General features: G+C 39.1%; 1 protein-coding gene across 2 annotated transcripts in view; it reads left to right on the top strand.

Moving 5' to 3' along the window:
* CRIM1 (cysteine rich transmembrane BMP regulator 1) overlaps nucleotides 1-22,113 on the top strand; it is a 1,731,222-nt gene that overhangs the window by 370,457 nt on the left and 1,338,652 nt on the right. The window lies entirely within an intron of this gene.

The raw sequence follows: 22,113 nt of genomic DNA, 5'->3' as shown, positions 1-22,113 counted from the left end.
TATGTGGCCCACCTAATCACAAAAGGGTTCGCATCTAGAACAAAAGAGGTTATTGTACCCCTCTACTCATCACTCATCAGACCCATCATAGGTACAACGCCCCATTTAGGATGTACCTTACAAGACACCTGCAACAGCTGGAAAGACCACAGAAGTACCTCACCAAGAGGATTACTGGCCTCAAACATATGCCCTATGCAGCCTGACTGAAGAAACTCCAGCTGTACTCTGTTGCATACCGCTTACTTAGAGGTGATCTCTGCCTGACATGTACAAGGCCATGTCCAACCCAGAATTGATGGACATGCTCCACCTAAAAAAAAAACAAATCCCCAAGAGCCACACACTCTAGGGATCTAAACCTCACCACAACTATAAATAGGACATGCTGGCAGGATAGATTCCTGTCCCAGAGAATCCCCACGCTTTGGAACAGGATTCCAATCTACATTAGGCAGAGCCCCTCACTAACACTCTTCAAGAGAAACCTTGACGAGTGGATGTGAAACAGACAATGTACCCTGGGGATCACTGCAGTGGCTCTGCTGGACAGAGACACAGGGAACTAATGGCTCTGCTGGACCGAGGCACAGGGAACTAATCTAAGTGGGCAGCGAAAGCCAACGCATTCTGGCTAGGCTTATAGATGCCCTCAGGCGGATAGCATAGTACTTACCTATGAACCTATATGAGATACTCAGTAGATGAAAATAGTTGCTAAACATCTTTTCTCACAGCACAGTCTCCTTGGTATGTTTTAACAAAACTGATTTTCACAAGTTGATTGGTTGCATTAGCTCAAGAATTTCACAGGAAATGCTATAAATGTATTTCTGCAGTAAATCCACCACTTTCAGTTAGGAAATTTTATAACTCATTTTCAGTTATGCAATAGAACTAGTTTTAGGGATATTGTAAAATGTTTCCTGTCAGAATTAAACATTTCCTGTAAGGCTTCACCTAAGATGCTTGAATCCATTGCCAGTCTATGCTGGCCAAGCCTCTTCACTTTGTTTCTTGACATATTAATGGCTGCAGAATCTGTTACTTAACCTTAAATGGGCATGGCTCTTTATCTGTAAAAGCTGCGGTCAGAGAGGAGCAGGTAAGAACTGAGTGTTAATAGCAGGAACACTGATTACTTCCCAGGCAAAATTAATAGTAGTAACACAGTCACACCTGAAAGTGACATCCATCCACTGCATCACCATACACAGGCTCTTTGTAATGGTAGGATAGTACTATTAGTATTTTAATTTAAAAATAAATGGTTTACTTGTACACCATTAGTAAACTCTCTCTGTTTTAGATTACAGTAGTAATGAGATGTGTATTTTGACACTCCTGTCCTAGAAAATGCAGTTCAGGTGCTGTTCTTCCCAGTTATTGAGGATCTTCTGATTAAGCAAAGCAGTTAGGTATGGCTTCCTTCTTTGTTCTTCTTTTGCCTGACAAAGTCAGTATGTTGAGCCTTTGATTCCTTTTACACATTTTTTCTTATAAATAGCTGAGGTATTATAAACCTTCTGTTAAATCATATTTGCCAAAATGGAAGAGATTTTCATGTTGGTGTAAGGACAGCAGTGTAGTTCCTCTTCAGTTTCATCTCTGTAGTGTATTGCAGTACCTGCATTGCTTTGTGTATGCCTCTGATGTCCTTCTATTCTCATGTTGCAGTATTCATTACAGTAGTGATATGGCTGCCTGCAGTGCCGTACATCTGGCCAGTATGCCAAAGTAACGGGTGCGTGCGACGTAGCCTGTTAGTGCCATAAACTGATGTTGGCTATAAATGTGATGTCTGCACGAACCCAAGTCAGAACTTACCTGCCGCAGTGATTATCAGACGTCCGATCGCCAGCTAGAGGTGCTTACCATATGTTCATTATCGTTCGGCTGCCCGCTTACAGATAAGTTGACTTACTCTTACCTTATTGTTAGCATTTTACTGTATTCCAGCTTTTCATGACTTCTAGGAAGGGCACGTGTGGTTGTGAAATCAGATTCCACACAAGGACACTCACAACCAGTGTGTTTTTTGCTTAGAGGAAGAGCATGATTACAAGAACTGTGTTATTTGCCAATCGTTTGTCCCTAAGACCCTTAGAAGTCGTTTAGCTTCCTTGAAAATATATTTAGAAAATCAAAGGCTCCGACACCTGGCCATAGGTATGGAGGGTGTGGGAGGTCCTTCAGATGAGCCGCCTAAAAAGAAGGCCAAGAGAGCTAGGGCTGAAATTCTTTCTGCACCTCAGACATCTGCTGAGTCTCTTGAGGCAAGAGAGAGCACAGAGACTCCTCAGATCTCAGATTTACCTTCTGAGCTGGAAACCTTATTGGACACTGGTTCGGCGGAAATCCTTGGTACGTCCGCTGAGGTTTGTGAGGCATCAGGGCCTGATGGTGAAAGGGAACCATGGCTCCCTTATTCTAGCCCTTCTGCTCCCCGTTCTAACAGTCCGACGTCGGCCATGCGGCCTGCTAAATCTCCATGCCCTCTCAAGAGAAAGCAGAAGCTTAAGGACTCTGCTAATCTACATTCTACTGACTGGGAAGTTTTCTCCCAAACTTGTTCAAGGCCTTTCAGGCTTTTCAACAACCTCATCTTCAACCTTCTGTATCTGGCCCCAGTGTGGTTGAATCTGAAAAAGACAGCTTCTCATCTAATGAATCCCTTCCTTATTCATCTCAAATTGAATCGCTTAAGGATTTTGTTACCCAAGAGGAGGATTCCTGATTCTCCTGTTGAAGAATTCTCATTTGGAGACACTGTCAATTTAATGAGACAACATTTCCAATGGGATGTTTCAGAAATTTCTGACACTAAAAGAAGGTATTTTAAACTGTTGTAAATGGACCAGCCTTCCCCTCAGCTGCCCCTCCTGTGCAACCAGCCTTTCTGGATGCCTTCCAGGCAGCCTCTCAGGCTCCTGAGTCTCAAACCCCAGCTTCCAGGAGACCTTTATAAAGTTCCCCCTAAATCTCAGTTTCTCTTCAGAAACCCTCCAGCAGACCCTGCTGTTGTAGCAGTTTCTTGAGACAAATCATCCAGGCAGCTACCTTCTAATTCTCTGTTCCTTACAGACAGAGAGAGAGTAGATTTATGGATAGACAGGGTAAAAAGATTTATACATCTTCTCTACCCTCTCCATAAGGGCGTTAAGTTATCAGACTCACATGGCATGATTTGTACTAGACACTCTAGCCAAGGCCTCCTCTTTGGTGTCTGATCTTACTGACTCTTCTACCAAGACTCAACCCACGAATCTGCTTTCAACAGCTTCTCAAGTAACCAGACACTCAATCAAGTGTAGTTATGATGCTGTGGAGGCTTCTTCTAAGTCTGCTGCATTTGGTTCAGTCCTTTGTAGGTATTCATGGCTTAGATTACAGCCTTTACCTCTTGCTCTTCAGGCTAAGCTGTTAGAATACTCCCTAGATAACTCTGCATTATTTGGGGCTGCTTCTGCTAAGCTTTTTAAATCCTTACAAGAGAAAGGTAAGGAACTCCAGAATTTGAAACATCTTCTTGTTTCACCTGTTCCTAGATACCATAGAAACTACCCTCATTAGGAGGTGGTCTGCTCCTCCTACTACTCAGTCTAGGGGAAGGAGACACAAAGCTACTACCATTAGGGCATCTGCAGCCTCCACTCCTTCCTTTCGTAGGCAACCTGGTCAAGACAGAGCCTCCCTTTGTGACTCAGACCAGCTCCCTTGTCACATCCCTCTGTCCTTGCACCCCACTCTATTCATTCCTCTCCTGGCAGAAGATCACCACCAACCAGTGGGTGTTATCCATCATCCAGATTGGATATTTCATGGTTTGGTGGTCTCTCCCACCTTTCTAAGGTTTACCACAGCCACCAAAAACTAAAATTCAGCTCTTCACCCCCATCTTAAGACAACTTTTAATTCAAGACACTATTCAGCCAGTTCCTCCAGAGCACATGAGCAAGGGTTTCTACTCCAGAATGTTTCTGGTTCCAAGAAAGGACGGTCCCTGGAGACCAATCTTAGACCTGTCCTACCTCAATCTGTTCCTCAAGGTACCCACCTTCAAGATGCTTTCTCTACGGACATTACTGCCTCTTATACCCACCTCAGGCTTACATGGTGTCAGTGGATCTGAAAGATACTTATCTGCATATTCCCATTCACCCATCATTCAGAAAATTCCTACATTTTGAAATATGCTCCTCTCATTTTCAATTTTCTGCCTTGCCTTTTGGTCTCTCTAATGCGCCCAGGGTCTTTACAAAATGTTTAGCCCCACTGATAGCTCACTGCAGGCTGTTGGGAGTTCAGATTTATCCATCTCTAGACTAGCTCCTCCTTCTTCACAAGGACCCTCACTCCTTAACACTACTGTTATACTGTTATCTAATGTACTATACTTTCAATAACAAATAGCCTGGTACTTCTTCCATGCAAAATGGTGCATCTAACCACAAATGGATAGTAGCTATTGTTTAAATGTTAACTCTAAAAGCTTATTGACATATTCTCTTCTGTAAATGTTGAGCTTACCTAACCTGCAGAGGTCTAGTGACCTTACGTTTTAAATATGTTAACTCCCTAATTGCTTATTACAACTATATTATTTTCCTGTAAATGTTTAAATTTCTGTGTAATTCTTGTTATTCTTTGTAACATGTAACTTGTAATATCTTGGAGCTTTTCTCCCCAGGCCTCCACTGAAAAGGGGCCCTTTATGGCCCAGTGAACTTTCCCGGTCATCAAACTTAAATAAATAAATAAATCTGCATCTGGTCTCCAGCATCCTGTAAACTTGCGGATTCACTCTAAATTTGCAAAAATCTCAACTCAACCCCACCCAAGACATCACCTTTCTGGGTTGCAGGATACAGACAGTTCTAATGACTGTCTTCATTCCCCAACAAAAGATAGACAGCTTGCTTCAGTACCTCCTTTCCCTCTTATCCTTGACAGGCAGAAAGTTCCTGAAGCTTCTAGGGTGTATGGCTTCTTTGATCCCTATGCTTCCACTGGCCAAACTTCACATGAGGAAATTTCAGTGGTGTCTGAAAAATCTCTGGTGCCAACACCTTCAGTCCCTAGAGGCAACCATTCCTCTTCTGCCACGTCTGAAAAAGGAACTCGGCTGGTGGATCTCATAAATTCACCTCAGTCAGGGAGTCACCTTGCAAATTCCAACTCCAGTACAGCATCTCTCACAGATTCCTCAGATCTGGGTTGGGGAGCTGTGCTGCATCACCCCTCCAGCCAGCACAAGGCACAGGGCACAGGGCACATGGTCCTCAAACAGACTACAGGATCACATCAACATAAAACAAATGAGAGCCATACTCCTGCCTCTACAGACCTTTCAGCAGCTTCTGCTGCCAGGCACACTTATTCATCACAGACAACATGACTGTGCTATGGTATGTCAACAAGCAGTAGGGGGGAGAACAAAATCCTAACCTCTATGCTCTGTAGCAATTCAGATTTGGAATCCCACCAGTTCTCTGTTACTTTACCTACTGGCTGTTCATATTCCAACCTCAGAAAATGCATTGGCAGAATCAGTGCACCTTCTCACGAATGGATGTTACACAGGGAGGAGTTTTTGGACATTGTACACAACTAGGGTGTTCCAAAAGCAGATATGTTTGCCTCCTCCCAGAACAGACAACTGCCCCTCTTCTGTGCAAGGCTACCCCATCCACAAGCATGGAAAGTGGACACCTTCTCCTTCTGTTGGGGAAAGATGTACATGTATGCCTTTCCCCCAATATTTCTAATTCAGAATGTCTTACTGAAGATTCAGAAAGACAGACCAAAAATCCTACTGGTGATCCCCTTTTAAACAAGACAGTATTGGTTCCCTATTTTATTTCAGCTAGCCAGGAGCAATCACTACAATTTACCACAAAAGTTTAATCTACTCACACAAGGCAGGGGAGCTCTGATACACCCACAGCTTCACAACCTGAACTTGACCCTGTGGTTGATAAAATTTTGATCCTTTTTCACCACCAAAACTCAGAGGACGTCCTGAAAGTCCTGCAGGAGGCCAGGAAACCTACCACCAGAAAAATTACATTGCAAAGTGGAAACGTTTTTCCAGGTGGTGTTCTAAGAAAATACAGGACCCTTTGGCAGTCCCAGTGCCTATGGTCCTTGCTTATTTGTATGAGCTCCTGCACTCTGGATCATACTCTTCTGTAAAAGTACATTTGTCTGCTATTTCTGCTCGTCTACCTATGCTTACCCCTTTAGCATCTAGGCTAGAGGTTAAACAGTTCTGTAGAGGGGTTCTGCATCTCAGACCTCCTAGGAAACCAGTTCCACCACCTTGGGACCTTAATTTTGTACTAGAAAAATTGACTATGCCCCCTTCGAGCCAGCCTTTTCAGCTTCCCTTAAGCTTTGCACTTGAAAAAATTATTCTGCTAGTAGCTTTGACTTCTGCCAGGAGGGTCTCAGATATCCAAGCCCTCATGGCTATTCCACCTTACCTTATTTTCCACAAAGACAAGCGTCTCTGAGGACTAATCCTTCATTCATGCCTAAAGTAGTGAATGAGCTTTCCTTGAGCCACCTGCCTGTTTTCTTTCCACAACCTCAGAATTCCTCAGAAAGGAAGCTTCATTCCTTGGATGTGCACACGCAGCTCAGATTCTACTGCATAAAACCAAGTCCATTAGAGAATCAGATCAGCTACTTGTCTCCTTTCACCCTAGAGCCCTAGGCAGAGCAGTCTCTAAACAAACCATGCTTCATGGATGTCAAAGGCCATCTCCTTTTGCCATGAATTCCATGGCAAACCGTTAGCCTCGAAAGTAAAGGCTCATTCCACTAGGGCTGCAACTTCTTCTGCAGCCTTTTTCAAAGGCCTGGACCATGCCACCATTCTAGAGGCAGCTACCTGATGATCTCTTCACACCTTCACCAAGCATTACAAACTAGATTTAATATCCGGATCCAGATCTGGCTTTTTGGTCTCCTTGACTCTTCTCCTGCACTAACCACCCAAGGGGAATACCTAATAGCTTTGCTACTCTCCCTACTGTTATGAATACTGCAACATGAGAATAGAAGGACATAGAATAGTTGTGTAAGAACTTACCATAACCTTAGATTTCCTTCTCTTCAATGTTGCAGTATTCAGAACCCGCCTTCCTCCCCTATGTCCTTATTTTTTGGGGGTTTTATGGTTATATAGTTGGGTAGAGGTGTTTACTTGGTGTTGGTTATATTACTATATGTAGAATTTTCTCATAGTCCCAGGTAGAGGCTTTTTTGTTTGCCCTATAGGCTCCTTCCTATAGTCTTGTTTAGCTGGAATGCTTTCTTTTCATTCCGCCTTATATTCTGCGGCAGTCAGCCTGACTTGGGTATGTGCAGACGTCACATTTATAGCCGACGTCAGTTTATGGCACTAGCATGCTATGTCACACTTACCACTTACTGAAGACTTTGGTATACTGGCCGGATGTACGGCACTGCAGGCAGCCATATCCCTACTTTAATGAATGCTGCAACATGGAAGAGAAGGACATCTATGGTTATGGTAAGATTTTACACAACTATTCTTTACTATTTCATAAAGATGCATTGTTCTACTATGTCAGTTTATCTTCCTTGGGAACCATTCTTGGCTTTTTGTTTGGCAGTTAAGATGTTTCTTAAGGAAGTTCTTCCTTTAACACCACTGAGAAGATAGTATTTCTATTTTAAAACTTGCACTGTGTTTTGTAAAGCACTGACCTGACCTCCTTGTGAGCCTGCTTTTTCTGCTCTTTTGAAATTCTTTACCTAGAAGATGGTGCTGTTTTTAGACTTTATTTCAAGCAGGAGGGCTTGATATATGCAGCGCTTGTGTGTTAAAAGTCTTAGACAGTTTTCTTAAGTAGAAGGTACCATTTTTGTTTAACCCTTTGATGGTTAAGGTTGTGACAAGTTAGTATTGCAGAAAATGCAGTTTATTTCTAGAATGATCATCAGCTTGTTGGGGAGCACTTGTTGTATCTGATGGACTCTGGAAGGCATTAATCTCTCCCTCTCTTCTTTTTTTGTGCTTTCATATCTAAGAGTATAGGACTAAAAGTTAGGGAAGACCGATTATTTATTTTGCTTAGATTAAACTGGGCTCTCCCATGGCCAACCAGTTTTCATTTGGATTGCAGGTTGTACTTTTTTTATGACTTTGTGCCAAACGCAGATGTGTTTTAGCCTCTGCAGCCTTCTTCAGATGGATTTCGACTACCATTTTCTGCAAGGTAGTAATAGTTTGGTGTGTGCTGCAGTCATTTACTTGTACTTATTTACTTGACACTGTAAACTACATTTTGTGTCCATGGCTAGAAATGGGTTTGCCACAGCCCTCCCTCATCCAGCCAGTGTTACATAAAGTCTGTACCCCCCCTCATTAGATGTACAACATTGTCCTGTACCCAAGTGATAAAGGCTGTAGTGATGAAATAATTTGTTAAGAGATGCATGCAGCATTTATATGAGCTGTAAAGTAATAAATATATATATGAATGAATTTAAGCTGTTTTTATATTACCTCCCTCTCATCCTCAACCTGTGTTTATTTATTTAGTTACTTAGGTGATTATTATTTTAACTGGGTAGATCTGCTGGTCCGTGGAACCATTTCAGCCACAACCTGAACCTCTAGTACAAGAAAAAATATAATATATGTAGACAATTTAATATAGCCAGTAAGCTAACATTTTTTAAGTGGTGGCTGGAATCCTGAGTGCTTGTTAAAAAAACAAATACACGGGGAGAACATGCAAGCTGTCAGACTGACCAGAGGACAGGAATGAGCCCTGGAAAGCTGTAAGGCAGAGAGCTGATCATGAATCACAGTGCTACCCTGTCATGTTATTTGTAGTCTTGTCTTGGTGTCATTCTTCTGGCAGGTCAACTTTTCAGTCAGTTTACGCTTATGGTTCAATTGTTGGCATAGTGTGTTGGTAAGATATATGTAATTGTCCTGTTGCTGTCTCTGTGAAGTACTTATGGTAGGACACATTGCTGTACCTTCTGTGGTCACCATGCTAAGAAGGTGGAAAGTTTCTGAGAGGGCTGCTTCTGCATAAGTCACCTTAACTGTGCTGATGGTTTTATGGACCAGGGATGGAATCCATATGTTATTTCAGCCATAGTTTTTTATGAGTTTTTTTCTAAGATTTTGGCCTGAGAAGTATATTACAGAGATTAGCAGTACAACCAACCATTCAGTAGTTACCATCTACTAGTAAAGACTTGAAAAAGACTAGACCCTTTAATCAGACTGAATAGCCAAATGGTAAAAGCTGTGTTAACGGTATAAATGAGAAACATCCAGAAAGGATTACGGCACTTACTGGAGCAGTACCACTCTTGCTGTCCTTTTAAAATAAATATAAGCACTATCAGGAAATCATAAAATTTATATGAAACGAGGTGAGTTGGAGTTTGCCGAGCTACATTTTATGAAGGCTACAGAGACTGAACCATTAAAAAGCATGCTTCTTGATGGGCTTAGTGGGGTCTGTATGTTATTTCTGTCATGTATAAGGCTTTATGTATCTCTGCCTCAGCTTTGAGAACCATGTAACATGGCTTTGGTTCTGAGAACTGCATTCAGGTGAGTGGCAGCACAGCCAGCCAGTCAGTCAGGAGGTACAACCAAGTCCCTTAAAAGGACTGAAAACTCAAAGATATAAGTTGTATTGAAGGCACAGAGTCATAGACTTACAGTTTTACTGAGTACATTACACAAATGTACTTTGCAGTGAATTACTGAAAGGAATACATGGGTTGCTCATACCCGCTGAATGGCCTTTTACTTCAATCCTTATACATATTTTCTTTTTTTGTTTTGGAGATAAACCTAACTTGTTCTCGGACATTTGCTCCATCCCTCCTAAAACTGGAAATTGTTTTAAAAAGTTCTAAAGGAATAGTACCTGCATTTAAAGTGACTCTAATTTGGGGAATTTTTCCTAATTATTTCTTGCTCTGGAAGTAAAGATTCAGAGGTGTGGGTTGCATTGGCATATTGAATATAAACTCCGCTGAGAATATGGGAGGAGCTTATATTTTTCATCATGGCAGTTTGCAAAATCATTTCCACAATTTGCAGAGAGAGATGAATGGCCTTTTATTTCAATCCTTATACATATTTTCTTTTTTTGTTTTGGAGATCACCCTAACTTGTTCTCAGACATTTGCTCCATCCCTCCTAAAACTGGAAATTGTTTTGAAAAGTTCTAAATGAATAGTGCCTGCATTTAAAGTGACTCTAATTTGGGGAATTTTTCCTAATTATTTCTTGCTCTGGAAGTAAAGATTCAGAGGTGTGGGTTGCATTGGCATATTGAAGACAAACTCCGCTAAGAATATGGGAGGAGCTTATATTTTTCATCATGGCAGTTTGCAAAATCATTTCTTCCACAGTTTGCAGAGAGAGATGACAGTACCCTGTTACATCCTTTGCAATTAAAATAAACAATGTTTATTGAGCTGTTATAAGTTAGCACCTGAAGCTTACAGAAAAAAGTTTTGTGAGCATAGATGCAAGGCAGGGTTTGGGTCTCTCAGCTGCCATTTGCCAGTTACGTGAGTCTGAGCAAGTAACTTAACCATGCATTGATTTAGGACAACTGGAAGATTTGGCCAGGGTCCACAATGGTCACCTGGACCACATACCTACTAATTAGCTTTAAACTTGTGTCTTAATCTTCCAATATTAATGCTGTGGTAACATTTTTAAGTGGCTAGTATGTGCTGACAATCATAGCATGTAGTAAGAACAAAAGAACAATGCATCAAGGTAGCACACAATAGCGTCTTTAATAAAATAAACAAAAGAAAACAGTGGTAAGCGCTTTCGCAACACTCAGTTGCTTCTTCAGACAAAATGTTAAAACAGCTAATTTCTTAAATACTCTTGAAACCAGTTAGCATAATTAGTGATGTCATACCTGAAGGAGCATTTAAAGGCACAGACAAAAACTAAACATAAATCAGATAAAATACATAACATAAGCTTCTACTAAGCATAAAAAATATTTTAAAAAATCAATTATGTAAAATTCATTCACAAGTAAGAGGCAATAAATATTATGCTTAAAATTATTTGTGTTTAAGGCGTCTGGCTTTCAGAAAAGGGACCAGAGATGTGGTACCATTAAGACCTCGATATTTGTCTGCATTAAGTTTCATTATCCATTTTTGTTCACAACCTTCAGTAATATTTTCTGTATCCCCACCTCTCAAATTTTTATGTATCTGTTGTAAGACAAAAAACTGGAAGGAATGTGAGGGATCAGTGTTCATGACATGATTAGCTAATGCATTTGTATGCTTTCTATTCCTGATATCACGAAGATGTTCCAAAATTCTATCTTTAAAAGATCAATTAGTCTTGCCAACATAGAAAACAGGGCATCTCTTGCAGAAACCATAATAAACCACATCAGTACTTTTACAATCAGCATATGTATGGGAATACAGATGGAACTGTTTTGTTGGATGAGTATATGTATTTGTGCTATAAATGTAAGGACATGCACTACATGACCTGCATGGATAGGTACCCTGACGTGTGGAAAGAGAATTTGGCTTGTGTGTCTCTCTATTACAAAGATGCTGTTTGAGTGATTTATTATTCCTAAAGCTAAACTGTGGAATGCTAGTGGTAATAGCATTTAGATTAGGTATTTCTTGCAAAAGGTGCCAGTGTTTCTTAACAACATCAATATATTGGTTTATGTTGCTGGCAAACTGAAACACTACTCTAACCTCATTAATAGGCAAGGTACCATTGCTATTAGTAGCAGGATTATCCATGGCTGAATTAAAATAGGGTCTGCATTTTGTGTGCCTCAATTTCCAGGCATCAGAGACTGTTTTATCAATCTCAGTAGTATTATAGCCTCTTTGGAGAAAATCACATTTGAGATTACTAAGTGCTGCATGTGCATCCTCATCATTGCTGTGTAATCTCAGGGTCCTGAATACTTGCCCTTTTAATACATTTCTTGGAATATGTCTGGGATGCATGCTTGTTTTATGCAGGTATGTATTTTTTCTAGTAGGTTTCTGGTAAACTTGACTCCTTAGATTATTTAGATCAGATTTAGTCAAATGTACATCAAGAGAATCAATATTTTCAGCAGAGATCTGATATGAAAATCTTAAAAAATCAGTAGTAGTATGCAAGTAAGTCACAAAGGATGCAAAATTCAAACCATCACCTTTCCATAACATAAAAACGTCATCCACAAACCGTACATACCATAATACATGTTCTATAAAGGGATTTTGGCTGGAAAGAACAAATGTTTCTTCCCAACAAACTAAAGCTAGGTTGGCGTAGCTATTGGCACAGGAGGTACCCATGGCCACGCCAACCTTTTGCAAAAAGAACTGTTCCTGAAATGTCATAACATTATTTTCCAATATGATTTCTAGCAAACTACATATTAATTGAACTTTATTGTTCATAAAACACCTGTTAGTTGTAAGAAATTCTCTAGTCATCTCAATACCCCATAAGTTGGGAATGCTGGTGAACAAAGTCTCTATATCCATAGTAATCAATACAAAGTCCATATCTATTTCAATACTGGCCATTCTGTTATGTAATCTTTCGAGAAACATCTTGGTGTCTCTTAAAATGGTATGACAGTTATCCAGCAGACCATGTAAAGTGTCCTCAACAAAAATTGAAAGGGGCTCGGTACACCAACCGACCCCAGACACTATAGGTCGCATAGGTGGTAAAGTCAGGTCTTTATGGATCTTCGGTAAGCCATAAATTTTAGGGACAATTGGTTTTAAAACATTAAAATATTTAAACAATGACTCATCTATTAATCCTGTAATAAGTAAATCAAAAAGTAAAAATGAAATTTTATCAATAATAGCATTAACTGTGATTTTAGAGATAGTAGATATGTATCATTATTTAATAATAATTTATGCATTTGCTGTATATATAGCTGTTTGTCTAAGAGGACAACACCACCTCCCTTGTCAGCCTGTTTAATAACCAGGGAGTATAAGTTCTTCAGTTCATACAATGCTCTTTGCTCATCAACAGTTAAATTGTTGAAATGATAATTACTGAAATCTTGCTCATTTATATCTCTGAAAGCCATCTCACACATATTAGTAAACCTCTGAATACTAGGTGGAATATTTGGAATAAAACTGCTGGGGTGTTTGTATATATTATTTACATTCACTGTGTTGTTAGGAAACAAAGATTTTAAGGCTAAATTTCTTCCCAACAACTTTAAGTCCTTAATCATTTCTGTTAAATCAGCCTTTTTCGCTGGTATAAAAGACAGGCCTTTGCTAAGCAAATTTATCTGATCATCACTCAGTTTAAATGAAGAAATATTAACAACAAGAGCTGTATTTATGTTCGTCTCCTTTTCGGTGACTGTATGGTCCTTTCTGTTTGATTTATCCTGGATAAGTGTCCCTTGTAGTTCTGGCTTCTTGTACGATTCCTGAATGGTAGATGTGCCTTCAGGGAGAAGTCGTTTTTGTTGTTGGTGTCTAAAAAAACACTGTCAGTGCTCCTGGATGCGTGAATATCTTGGCCAGCTGTTGTGGACGTCATATGAACCTGCGATATTGTCGAGGATGGCAAAAGGCGTGTTTTTTTAGGACTGGCTCCTGTGTTAGCTTTATTTTGGTGTAAATCGATAGTTTCAATAGATTCAGCCACTAAAGGCTGTGAAACGAAAGCTACAGGAGCAATATTCAAGTTAGCTTGTGTACCAGGTAGTTCTGTATGCGTAGAACCGGAAGTGCCATCAGAACAGTCTCAGGTCGACTGCACTCACTTAAAGTGGTAGAGCGTGAATTTTTTGAAGTATCTAACGCATTTGAAGCAGAAATGCCCTGAAGCTGTCTGCTTATGTTCTCTCTGGGCCAAGAAAAAACATTATTGCTAGCAAAATCACATTTATCTCTATTTAGTTTGGAGAGTTTAGTATTTTGAAGTCTTTTTTCATATATAATAATGCTCTCCTGAAGTTCACTCATTTTATTAAATGTAATGTCATTAGGAAAGTTTTCATTAATCTTTGATTCCAAAGCAATAATCTCTTGCTTAAGTTCAAGTTCAGTAGGGGAAAAAAAGTCCAGTAGTAGTTCCATGTATTTTGAACTAAATTGTAAATTCAGTTCCTGCCATTTGCGTAAAAGAACTGGATAAGCATCCCCATAAGTAGGCATGTTTAGAACTCTAAGTCCATGAGGGATAATCTTAGATTCTAATGAGGCTTGTAGATGTAAGTGCTGCCACTGCAGCCTCTTATACTTGTACATCAAGTTTTCCAAGTTCTTATACTGAGCAAGAAATTCAGGTAAACTTTGAGGGTTGAGGTTTTCATGCTGATTTACATGTATATCCACATTCAGAAGTGGATTTACTGGTACATCCAAAATTCTTAAGAAACGCTGGTGGTAACCATTGGTAGGTATTCCCGAAGTATTTCCAGTAGACATATCCTCCATGGACGCGTGTGCCCTTAAGCTGAATAAAAAACAAGATTTTCATATCAGATGTCTGCTGAAAATATTGATTTTCTTGATGTACATTCGACTAAATCTGATCTAAATAATCTAAGGAGTAATGTTTACCACAAATCTACTAGAAAAAATACATACCTGCATAAAACAAGCATGCACCCCAGACATATTCCAAGAAATGTATTAAAAGGGCAAGTATTCAGGACCCTGAGATTATACAACAATGATGAGGATGCACATGCAGCACTTAGTAATCTCAAATGTGATTTTCTCCAAAGAGGCTATAATACTACTGAGATTGATAAAACAGTCTCTGATGCCTGGAAATTGAGGCACACAAAATGCAGACCCTATTTTAATTCAGCCATGGATAATCCTGCTACTAATAGCAATGGTACCTTGCCTATTAATGAGGTTAGAGTAGTGTTTCAGTTTGCCAGCAACATAAACCAATATATTGATGTTGTTAAGAAACACTGGCACCTTTTGCAAGAAATACCTAATCTAAATGCTATTACCACTAGCATTCCACAGTTTAGCTTTAGGAATAATAAATCACTCAAACAGCATCTTTGTAATAGAGAGACACACAAGCCAAATTCTCTTTCCACACGTCAGGGTACCTATCCATGCAGGTCATGTAGTGCATGTTCTTACATTTATAGCACAAATACATATACTCATCCAACAAAACAGTTCCATCTGTATTCCCATACATATGCTGATTGTAAAAGTACTGATGTGGTTTATAATGGTTTCTGCAAGAGATGCCCTGTTTTCTATGTTGGCAAGACTAATAGATCTTTTAAAGATAGAATTTTGGAACAGCTTCGTGATATCAGGAATAGAAAGCGTACAAATGCATTAGCTAATCATGTCATGAACACTGATCCCTCACATTCCTTCCAGTTTTTTGTCTTACAACAGATACATAAAAATTTGAGAGGAGGGGATATAGAAAATATTACTGAAGGTAGTGAACAAAAATGGATAATGAAACTTAATGCAGACAAATATCCAGGTCTTAATGATACCACATCTCTGGTCCCTTTTCTGAAAGCCAGGCGCCTTAAACACAAATAATTTTAAGCATAATATTTATTGCCTCTTACTTGTGAATGAATTTTACATAATTGATTTTTTAAAATATTTTTTATGCTTAGTAGAAGCTTATGTTATGTATTTTATCTGATTTATGTTTAGTTTTTGTCTGTGCCTTTAAATGCTCCTTCAGGTATGACATCACTAATTATGCTAACTGGTTTCAAGAGTATTTAAGAAATGAGCTGTTTTAACATTTTGTCTGAAGAAGCAACTGAGTGTTGCGAAAGAGCTTACTACTGTTTTCTTTTGTTTATTTTATTAAAGATGCTATTGTGTGCTACCTTGGTGCATTGTTCTTACTTCGTGTTTTTATGCACCTTGGTTTTACCTGCAGCTGTTTTTGTTTGATAGTATCATAGCATGTAGGCTGGGGAACAATGGGAGGTCCACTTAGTGCACTTCCCCGCTCAAGTCAGTAAGGCAGTCCAGCCTACTGTTTTTCTGTCCTATTAGACCGGCATTTATTACACTTAAACCTCACCCTCTGAGAGGTTTTATGGGGAGATACCTAGCACAATCCCTCCCCCTTGGATGGAAACATCTGTCTTTCCAGTGGCTCCATCAGACACTCATAAGGTGAGGTGTGGTTTACAATAGATGGCCTAGTCTGTTTTTGTTTTATAGTAATTATGTTAGCAGTCCTGCCCCTGTACCCCAAAGTGTGTAAAACTTCAGTGCACTCATTCCCCCTTAGTCCCAAAGTACCCATTGAATTTATATATTTGTAATTAACTTGTTATGCTGAACTATACAGAAAGAGTGGCACTGAGTTACCTGGTTTCAGCTATGGTAAAATAAAGAAAGTGGCTGTGATTACATTTTACACACTGCAATGGATTTGAAGGGGGGAGTCCAAGACATATGTCTGACTGATATGGAGGGGATCTTAAATGCCAGAGGTATTTTCAAATTACACTATGCAACTGGGTGATCATGGGAAGGAGCAATGGGTACTTAGCTGGCAGTTTTGTATTGCCTTCTGTATGTTCAGGCGGGTCTGGGAATTGCCGAACAGTGCAGCAAGGCACAGCCTATACAGAACGACGTATAATGATGTAGAAATCGCTCTGGTGTATTTCTTATGTGTTTGATGCCGCGTTTTTATATGCTCGCTGTGCAGCTTCTGTTGTGCTTACTATTTGATGCACTGTAGGTATGAACTGTGTTCACACATCTGCATCCCCTTTTTTATCGTAGCTGGACAGGCTGGCCTAGTACATTCATGGAGTGCCTCATTCATGTGGTGTTTTGTAGTGGTCTTTGAATCCCTTTAAGATATAAACAGTGCACAACTTTTGTAGAATAATAGTGTAAAATTCAGGGGAGTGGGACTGAAAGAATTAGTTGTAGGATACAGCAGGGAATCAGCAGTGTGTCCATTTATAGGCAATTTGTATACATCAGAATATGCCAAAAACTGCAGTAGTTTTCAGCAGGACTAAGGCAAACCTGGTAATGTAGTCATTTTTTAAGGGAAACTGAAATATACAAAAGCAAGATAGAAGAAAACGTGAACCAATGCTCTCTTCTGGCAGCAAGTCTGTGAATAGAATGGGATATGATGAGTGGAAAAATATTTTTCTGCTGCATGTTTTTTAGTTTTTATTTAATATTGTATTTCATGTAATTGTTATCTGTTTTAACCACGTTTTCAGATATCTGATTTGCAGTTCATTATAGTTTTGGAATGAAGAAGTTATATTAAACAAAAAGTTTGCAGTGGGTGGATTTTTCCACGGTCAGCTGAGCCAAAAGCTGCAGCTGGAAGGAGTAAAGATGAATACGTAGTCCCATATGGACCACAGGTTAAGCCCCGAATTACCAATAAAATCAAACTGTATTGCAACATCCCACCAAACATCCTACAAATATAAACATATTAAAGCTGGAAAATAGACGTTTATTGTAGTGCATTGTTTATCAGATCTGTAGGCAATTATGTTTACAAGTCTGCATTAACTCCTCAGCTTTTTATAGTAGGAAATTTCTGCAGATCATTACAAAACCTTCAGTTTCTTTTTCCTTACTGTACATTTTCAGTAACTTTTATTCTTGAAAGAGCTTCACATTCAGAACTACCTTTTGTATCTTCAGGCCATTTATAACTAAGATATTGACAATGAATGAGGTACTGGATCCATTTTACATTGACTGCTGTAAATAATTTTGTGCACTACTCTCACTGACTAGAGAAGAAAGGTTGTAACACCGACTAGGGTTACATGGGTTGCACACTACCATGCTGAGATGTAAAATATGTGCAATTCTTTGTAAGCTACAAAAGGTACTACAGACCTCAGTGCTATTTTGCTATGACAGTCTGTCTACCAAAAGAAACCATTCTGAGAAGAACTGCAGTAATGCCGTGGATAGATATAAAGAGAGATTGTGATTTGATCAGTGAGCCGCAACCATTCTCTGAAACCAAAATAATGCAAATATATAAAGTAAGCGACTTGCCAAATTTTAAGGCAAACTGTCTAAAGTTTGTGAAGTGTTCTATTATTGTCAGTTTTGAAGAAGACAATAAGAAAGATTTCTACAAAGAAATATTTTCATTCATATTAAGTGTGTATAATTTCAGTATACATAAAAATCCTAAATTAATCTACAATACTTAATTTTAGTAGTTATTAATTACAAATGGTTGCTGACATTTGTCTTTAAGTGAGTCTGGAGAGCTTATTTATAGCCGAAGTTAGTGTTGATTTTTTTTGCTATTTTGTTTGATGTTGATTAACTGTATACTTTTGACCATTTATTGTGTTAATTAGTTTGCACATGTGTAATTCTTTTCAGTCAGTTAAATGTGCACTTAGTTTTTGTTGATAAGAAGTTTCACACTGCCTTCCTAGGTTAATTATAGTCTGTTATTTCTGTCGATAATGGAGAACACTGCACTGCAGTAGTGTGCTTGTGTTCTGCCTAGAATGTTACAGAAGTAGCGTAACGTGATAGTTACATGTTGTTTCTGTATCACTAAACCTTACTTCTAACAGTGTTTTACGAAAGGTCACATCAAAAGAGTTAGGGAGATATGGTTTGCTTGGGAGGGGCTACCGAAATATGTGATAAAGTAATGCTTTCTAACACTGAGTTTTTTATTTCAAAAGCTCTATTTCATCTGTAGACCATGAAAATGTAGTAGTAACTGCAGACTTTTGCACTACTGAAACTGGCTGTCATGAGCTGACATCATTAAGAAAGTTAAATGTGCTTTGTAGGATGCTCCTTTTGAGACTAACAGTATGATTCGTCAAATCAGGATGTTGAGAAACGATGTAGCTTTTAAATAGCTGTCTGGTTTTATGACTTGCCAGGAAGACTGAATTTGCTGCATCTTGCAAGAAACAGGAAAAATATATGAGTGGGAGTTCAGAGAAGCAGAGCAGAATCTTTTATATAAGCATTTATGCATTTTCCTGTCTTACAAGAGTATTATTTTTAAACTGCAAGTCTCATACATTAATACCATCAATACCAAGGGAAAATATATGGTCTCAGTAAAGTTGCTACCTTTTAAGATGACAAAAGTGGAACTTTTTCTTTCTATCCCTTTTTTAATGGAAAAGTAATTTTGCTGAGTACACCATAGTCAGAAAGACTAGGCATCACTTTGTTGTCAAAATTAACATTTCTCTTTTTCAGTTGTTTCATGTCATATAAAAAGTGTTTTACATACAAAATAATCCTCTTATACCACTCTTACAGGAAAAGTAGGTGTCAAAAAATAAGCTTCTTGAGTGTGTTATACCAGTAGTTGTAGTGATGTAAGCGAAACCTGCATCAGCATTCTTGACTGAGATCAACGCATTGTCCAGTGTTCTCCATTATCACTGTATTTGTTAGGATGTTCATCATGTTTCACTGTTGCAGTCCTAACCAGTGGGTTATCCGGCTCCTGGTAGCCCTCGATCGGCCAGAATACCAAAAGTAAGTAAAAATGACGTTGGCTGTCGGTTGTAAAGGACGTCAGGGCTTCCGATATAAAAGGAGGCAGCCAACGTCACTTCCTCAGTCTTCCTTGCAGCGGAGCCCGAAGCAGAAGCATTTTTTGCACGAGTACCGATCAGCAGTTTACATTTTTTGTTTCCAACTACAAAGTTGAAGTCAACTACAGCTAAATACCCCGTTGGGGATCCTCTTTTCTTGCCTTAACGAATGTCAGAAAAGGTTAATAATTGTCTTACCTGTTAAAAGCAGATTCTCCATAGAGATTTTCATTCCTATTGTATTTATTTGTTTAGGCCTTGACCACGATGTTCCTAGTTGTGATCTTTGTGCTTCCTTTAATCTGCATACTAGTCGTCATCGGGCTAAACTTTTAGCTAAGCATTTTGGAGTTTGGCCTAAGTTTGTCGGTATGGCGTCCGCTGGTCTTCAGGCTTCGGATATCCCCAAGAAGTATAAAGATAAGGACAGCGAAAGGCTTCTGAAGGTCAAGTCCTCGGATGATGTTAGGTTGGTCTTCAGTCATGCTGTAGACAGTGAGGTGTCTTTGCAGCCCACAAATTTTGAACCGCAGGCCTCGGTTGAGACCATTTCAGGGGCCCCCAGGCCTTCAGCTTCCATTTTGCCCTCTGACCTTCTGCCTGTTGCCTCTTCAGCTGGATCCGGAGCTGCGGAGCTGACTTTGGTGTCCGAGACTTCCGTTCTTCATTCAGACAGCAAGCACATACCCGCGACTTCAGCTGCAACTTCGGCGGTTGCCAGGCCTCCTGAGTCCTTTAGACTTGCACTGTTGATGAAGAAGTTTCTCAAGCTTTCTCTCCCTTTTGAGGATTCAGATGCAGAGGAGTCTATCTCTTCTGATTCTCCTTCAGAAGATTTCTCTTTTGGTGATACCTTAAATACTCAAACAATAAAAATGTGGAACAAGCGATAAGGTGGAGAGAGAAACCCCAAAGCAACAGCAAAAAAGAAAATAGTCTCTCCACACCGTCAAGCCAAATAAAATTTATTAAAAATTGACAAAGCTTTCAGATATAAAAAACATCCTTCCTCAGTGTCTTACACAAAAGAAAAGTTAAAACCAACATTTATACTAATAGCACATGACACAGCCATTAATTGATTAAGGTGAACACACCAGTTCTTAAAGATACAGAAACAATAATAAAAGGGACAAGAAGTATATACATATCTACCTCTCATTTTTTTCTACTTTTCCTTTGTTTATTTTTAGAATAGGTTTTAGTGTAACTTGTTTATTTAAGCCCGGGTCTTTATCTGCTTCAAGCCTCACTATTCTTTCATGTCCACATTATTAACATGGTCTCCATGTCTAATACCTGGATATTCAGTAGATATGACCCTGAAGTCAAATTCATGAGCAGCACCCATTGCAGAAATGTGGCAAGCCAGTGAGTTAGTAGGTATATTCCTACGAATCTCCGATCTATGCTCAATAATTCTATCCCTCAGGCGCCTGACTGATTTGCCCACATAAAATCCTGAACATTTCTTACATGTGGCAAGATATATAATACCAGTGGTATTACACATCGCTGTACAGTGAAAAATGAATCTCCTGCCACTCACAGGATGTATAAATTCTGGGCGCTGATTAATACTCGTACAACATGAGCAATTGTAACATGGAAAAGCACCTTTTTTCTTAAACTCAATTCCTTGTGTATTATTCAAAGAAAAATCTTTGTAACATAAAAGTGGAATGTTATAAGAAAAAATTGGTTTGTCCTGAAATCTATACCCGGTCATGAGAAATGGCTCCCAGGCCAACCTATGTTTACCTATCGTAATTGTAATAATTTGAAACAACTTTTATGTTACAAAAATTTTTCTTTGAATAATACACAAGGAATTGAGTTTAAGAAAAAAGGTGCTTTTCCATGTTACAATTGCTCATGTTGTACGAGTATTATTCAATGCCCAGAATTTATACATCCTGTGAGTGGCAGGAGATTCATTTTTCACTGTACAGCGACGTGTAATACCACTGGTATTATATATCTTGCCACATGTAAGAAATGTTCAGGATTTTATGTGGGCAAATCAGTCAGGCGCCTGAGGGATAGAATTATTGAGCATAGATCGGAGATGAGGAATATACCTACTAACTCACTGGCTTGCCACATTTCTGCAATGGGTGCTGCTCATGAATTTGACTTCAGGGTCATATCTATTGTATACCCAAGTATTAGACGTGGAGACCATGTTAATAATGTGGACATGAAAGAATATGAATTGATAGTGAGGCTTGAAGCAGATAAAGACCCGGGCTTAAATAAACAAGTTACACTAAAACCTATTCTAAAAAATAAACAAAGGAAAATTAGTAAAAAAATGAGAAGAAGATATGTATATACTTCTTGTCCCTTTTATTATTGTTTCTGTATCTTTAAGAACTGGTGTGTTCACCTTATTCAATTAATGGCTGTGTCATGTGCTATTAGTATAAATGTTGGTTTTAACTTTTCTTTTGTGTAAGACACTGAAGAAGGATGTTTTTTATATCCGAAAGTTTTGTTG

Source organism: Protopterus annectens, chromosome 1.part2 (assembly GCF_019279795.1).
Source record: "Protopterus annectens isolate FY-2018-M chromosome 1.part2, PAN1.0, whole genome shotgun sequence".
Taxonomy (NCBI): domain Eukaryota; kingdom Metazoa; phylum Chordata; order Ceratodontiformes; family Protopteridae; genus Protopterus; species Protopterus annectens.
Note: the sequence above shows the minus strand (reverse complement) of the source record. Positions and strands in the feature narration are given on the sequence as shown.